Genomic DNA, 6,000 nt, shown 5'->3' with positions numbered 1-6,000 from the left:
GCGCTGTACAATCTTCATATACGTGCTTGCCCGAAGACCTAGCAGAGGTCAAGCTCTTTCATAACGTACATCTCCTCTCGGAAGAAGTTCTTTACACAGCTGAAGGTGGCTTGAACCTTTCCTAACACCTTCAGTGGCTGTCGACTGGCACTGTACAGTTTCACTGCTGTAGGTCTTACTGCACTCGCATCCCTCACGCCTCCCTGCGTTACTGCATTTACATCTGCGCCTGTATCAATCTTGAAAGTGATTGGTCTCCCATTGACGCTGAGCTCTTTCCTCCATGCTGATGCATTGCTGCCCGCTGCGAGTGCACCCAGTGACCATCTTTCAGTTCGAATTCCACCACCGCCTGTCGTTCTTTTTCTCTTTATGTAAGTAAGATATTTTAAAACTTTCGAAAAGCATGTAGTTTTTTTTATGTTTCAGAATGTATATTTCCAGAACGAACGAGGTAGAATGTTCTAGGCTCCCAGGAGAGGCTCAGAAGAAGCCGCACCGCGCCCTACGGGATCGGCTAGCCCTTCGCCTTCGCTCGACTCTGAGGTCGCATGAACATTCGACGCACGCGACACTGCCCTGTAACCTTCCGTTATTTTTTTTTGCTTTTGTTTCGGCACAAGTTCACCAAATTGAACGCCTAGTCTCTTTCGTTATTTACAGCCTGTTCAGTTCTCATTCCTGGCAATATGGAGGGCAACAGCTGAACGGGATTATGGAAGAAATGAAGCATTGGGTACATTCCTGCTATCAAGAATACCAAGTAATTGGCATGTCAAAATATTGAGTTCATGGGGCGAGATAAAAAGTATAATTTATGTTGTTTTAAAGCAGTTCTTTGAGCCACAGTACTGCTTAAAAAAAAAAAAAAAAAAAAACAGCTGGAAGTTGTCGAGTTAAGCGTACTCGAAAGCGAGGTCTCTAAAATGAAAGCAAGCCTTTTCACCTTCGCGATACCCACAGTTGTTTGTGGATGCGCGCATCTGCTTTATGAGCACACGGTATGCAAAAGATAAATTTGTTTTTAGAACAACACAGTGTGCCCAGCATGAGCGGACTAAAAAACTCACCTCCAGCAATTTGGTGACGCTATCCGCTACTCCGTCCTGCGTGTAGATGGGGAGATAAGACTCTGCTGTTGTATTATTGACTAAAGAAATAGAACAATGTAGTAACTACTGGCTGGAATGCTGCAGAATGTCTACCTTTAAAGAATCCTGATAATAATTCAAGAAGTAGATTAAGCAATAATCTGCTGCTTTTACACTATCTTAACGTGAACACAATTTTACGTTATGGGAGAGTTCCTCAATTAAAGAACAATTGAGAAACAATGCCATTTTTTAACAAAAAACATAGAACAAATTATACACATATACACCGCCCTTCGCGTTTTGACGCTACATTGATACATGTAGCTATAGGCTCCAAAATTTGATTAAAAGTGTCATTAAGAGTTATTTAAGTACATAAAATTGCGATGAAAGCGTAGTAACTTGTTGATATAGTAAATAACTTTCTGTATTTATTTTTAAGATGATGATTTACTAAACTGGAAGAGGGTCTCTTTACCAGACAACGATAACAAAAAGCCTCAGAGCGTTTCACACAAACATGACTATATGTTATTCGAACATGAGTTTATATGCGCCACTTTCTCCTTTTAGTCAACCTCTGGTTCTGGTTTTCTAGCTGTACGGAAGTAACCAAATCTCCACCTTACATTAGTTTTGTACCTAAGGGCATCAATATGTCGTTAGGCCTTCATATTGAAGATGCGTCAGCATTATACTTGCGAGCACATCAGTTGAACTAGTTTCTTCATGGCTGATACTTTAATCCGTTATTTGGTGCTTGGATCAACTAAAATCGATTAGTATTAGTTTGTCCTTGTAAGGTCTTAGCAGAATATTTTGAGGGCTCTGTGTGCATAATGTACTTTCTAAGTAAGCTAACAAAGCATGACGCCAAAAAGGGGAGTTTAGGATAGTAAGGAAGACATGTATGCTGCTTTGAATGCAAAGTTTGCAAAATAAAATAAAATATTTTTTTAGGAAAGAAATTAGGAGAATGTTTAGAGGTGGTTATGTTTCCCGTCGTGCGTATTTGTATAGGACAGCTCACGTTGCGCTAAAACGGAGGTATTAACTGACATTTATAAGTAATGCGATTTTCACATGGGTAGCTGATAGTACAAAATAAAAACGCTGACGTTATATAACGTAGAAAATTACTAGTGCTTCTGAAAGTAGATAGTGTCCGGTCTGAATTGTGTAATGAGTGACTCAGTAGAAGTAATAATTTAATGGCATTTTTAGAAATATTTTGCGCGTAGTTCGTCAAAAAATTGTTCTCGCTATAAATGAAATAAAAATATTGAATACTCACACTATTTGATGTACAGAGATCACCATGTTTACCCAAGCACTATGATAAATAAAATAATATAAAGATGAGTGCACATTGCTAATAATTTATAATTTTTTGAAGGAAACATAATAAATAATGCTTAATTTAAAGTTAGTAAACACCTAAATCTTGGCAAGAAGGCAATTGTCTTCTTTTCTTTCACGGTACCTTTTTAATAATATAATTCGCGACCATGTCCGAAATACGAGGGGTTAACATTTTATTTGACCTTATAAAAAATAGAACCGGAAATTCAACGCCAGACTAATAGAAAAATAAACTACTACATTTATTCCTGAGAAATCGTGGCAAACACTCGCAAAAATGTTCGTGATATTATTTCGCCGTAACTCGTCGTCATATCTTGAGTTCTTAATCTAGCTCTCCTCTTCCCCGTACACCTATTTTGAACAAGAAATTGCACAGAACGGATACTACCTACAGTCGATGACATGTTAAGCGTTCAAAAGAAGCTCCTCCCACCCCTTACCACATTTGCAGAGCGAACGTCGGAGAGGTGGTCGCCTCGTCACCTCCATTTCTTACCTGCTGAAGTGGAAAAGGGTTTGGAGGACCTTCCCCTGAACCCTTACCGCTCATTCACACTGGAAGCGGATCCGCGTTCGCTAAGCGGTTGCGAACGCGGTTGTATAGATATCCAGTACAATTGCACGCGTACTCGATGACATCAAGTGCGCGTGAAATTGTACTGGATCTTTACACCTCTTTACGAACAAAGATCCGCTTCCAGTGTGAATGAGCGGTACACCTGCCACTGACTATGCGGAACGCAATTTCGTCTGCTTCTTTTGCAGGGGTTGTGGTAACGTCAAAACGCCTATCTCTGATTGGCTCTGATTGAAGGATAGTGAGTCGACAGCAGTGCTAGCTTCCTTGAGGTCTAACGCTATTCTTCAACCAGAGCCAATCAGAGCGCGGCGTTCTGGTGTCATCACAACCCCTGCAAAAAGAAGCAGACGAACTTACGCTCCGCATAGAGAACAAGACCTGCGCATCACGTAATCGACAGTGGGTCGCCGACCCGCCGCAAGCGGCAAACACCCGAAGCTGTACAAGAGTCGCCGTAAAACCTGATTCCCATGGTGCGATCTTTCTTGGGATTTCGCAGCTCCGGCGCGTTGAGCACCGTTGCAGCCACCGGCACGCTCTTTTTTTGCTGCACGAGTGACGTCGCAACTGCGAAATCGCAAGTCAAATTGCACCATGTGAATCCATCTTGGCGTCGCCGCGTGCTAGTGTCGCCCGTGTTTGGGTCACTGCACGACGTGCTGGCGACGATGCTTACGTGAGCTAGGCGGCGCTGCGTGATTCTACTAGGGGTGACGTTCGGAAGGCCCGGGGGGTGGGGGGGGGGGGTGGCGGTTACTTTAAGGTACGGCATTGACTGAAGCCGCCGCGCTGACATCGCCTCCCGCAAAACGTCCCAAACTAAAGTATTTTATTTTAGTCTAGCAAATTCACGCGGTAGAGTCCACAACACTTTCACGCAGAAACCGCTTAGCTGGTTGACTTATCCTAAACTAGTGAGTACACCAACCCTCGCAATTTCCTACATACTTAGACATCATTTTGTTGTTTCTCATTTCTAGCTTCTATATGCTTATGTCTTGCCAGTCTAAGGTAAATAAAACCTGCCCAATATTTTATTTTAAACGTCAAATAAAACCCAGAATATTTTATTTTAAACGTCAGCACCCACGTTGCTAATATTCCGTTAATTTGTTTCAATGCGTGGGCAAAGCTAGTACAAAATTGTTTAGAAAACAACTAAAATTTGCCGTTACATCCGTGAAAATACGGTAAGCTCACTAGAAACCTGTTTTCTCAACAAGATTTTTTTATAATGCAAGAATAGCCCATTTTTTTCGTTTTTAAAACGTGCCAATATCTTCTAAACTAAAATGAATGTCTTGGGCACGTATTAATTTTCAAAAATGTACAAAAATTAAAGGTTCCGTTTTATAGTAGCAGAGATATACATGGTTTACGTTAGTTGTTTAAAATCTTTGTGTGTTTGGATTTAATGCACCTTCAACGTACCTCTCCGAGGCCCAGCACATTTGATATTGTTCCATTAAGGCACGAACCTGTAAAAAGAAAGAGCGATGTAATAAATGTGCAGATGTTGTAAAGCAGTTATTTGGAATGTACAATTTTTCTACTCTCCCATTTTACTCAGTCTTATGACCGTGAAGCTGGTTTTAGGGTTTACTCGGTTAAATTTACATAAACCTTGTCCATATCATAATCTATATAGGAGGGATAAGAGCGGGGGTTATCAATTTTACTTCAAATTAAAATGATCGGGGGAGCTAAGGTGAAAATAGATATATCAAAATCGTAATTTTATATGTACTATAAGCAGCGGAAGCTACGGAAATGCCGGAAGAAATTGTAATGAAAATTCGAATAATCGGGTAGTTTTGATTACGTAAAATCTTGCAGAACGTCAAGTTTCTCTCCTTCAAAGGGAGAAAGTGAAATTTACTTGTAAAAGACCAAAAAATAAAGTTAGAGTTAGGGCAACATTTGGTGGCAATTAAGTTTGCTATAAAATCATAAATCATCTGACTGGCGTCGATTGTTATAAAAGTGTTTCGAATTTTCCACGTGTAACGAAGGTTATTTCACTGGGTCGATATTGCTCTTAATTACTGAAGTTATTCTTGGCAGCAGATTGTGGAGCAAGGACTTTGGAATTCGCTACTAGAAATATATATATAGGAAATGCATCATGACATTGATAAAGTATACCAATGCATCCTATAAAATGGAGGTCGCAGTGCTATGTATCTGCAACAATTTTTTTTTTTATTTTCCGAAGACGATTATTAGAGCGATCTGAAAATATAAAACAAATGAAAGCTCGAATCCACGCTGTGAAGGTAGTTAGACAGTGAAGTTGTGGTATCACCTGCAACGATTGCCCACTGCCCTATGGACCCGTTTTATGGCAACCACCACCAGGTGGTGCTCCAGTTTTGGACGTCGAAGAGAACCTCCGGTTTGTAAAAATAATGAACAATTGTCACATTAACACCGCTGTTTGAAATGAAGACGACACGCTTAACCACAAATTCTCCTGGTGAACGCCAAAAGAACGAATGAGTGCGATATCTGTTAAAACGTTTCCAGTATTCGTGTAAACCAACTTGCCTCCTCCAAGATGGAATATTGTACTACCGAATTCCCTCGTTAAACCTCCTACTTTGTTTTCCGTGTAGCATTTATGCTTTCTAGCACTAATAACATAAGAAAAGCAAAGACGGTGGGACCAGATGTCGCTAGGGACGCAAGTGGCAGTTCATGTTTGTAAACAGCAAAAGGTTCTATACTAAATGCTTGACGAAAGAAAGGTAAATGCTCTGTACCAAGACATTTTTATATATCAAAGGCTTCGTAAGCTGCCGTTGCCGCGGCAGCTTGTGCAACCGCGTCTTTACCGAGAAACGAATGCAGGAATCGCTACGTGCTTGTCATCTATCACGTGGCTTTGCGCTTGTTTTGTGGTTTTCTTATTGAAACAAGTGGCAAAACCACATGGCAAAAGATAAGTCGCGTGCAAACGGT

This window comes from Ixodes scapularis, unplaced genomic scaffold (genome assembly GCF_016920785.2).
Source record: "Ixodes scapularis isolate PalLabHiFi unplaced genomic scaffold, ASM1692078v2 PGA_scaffold6__148_contigs__length_123643588, whole genome shotgun sequence".
NCBI classification, from domain to species: Eukaryota; Metazoa; Arthropoda; class Arachnida; order Ixodida; family Ixodidae; genus Ixodes; species Ixodes scapularis.
The sequence above is the reverse complement of the archived record's forward strand: the minus strand, read 5'-3'. Positions refer to the sequence as shown.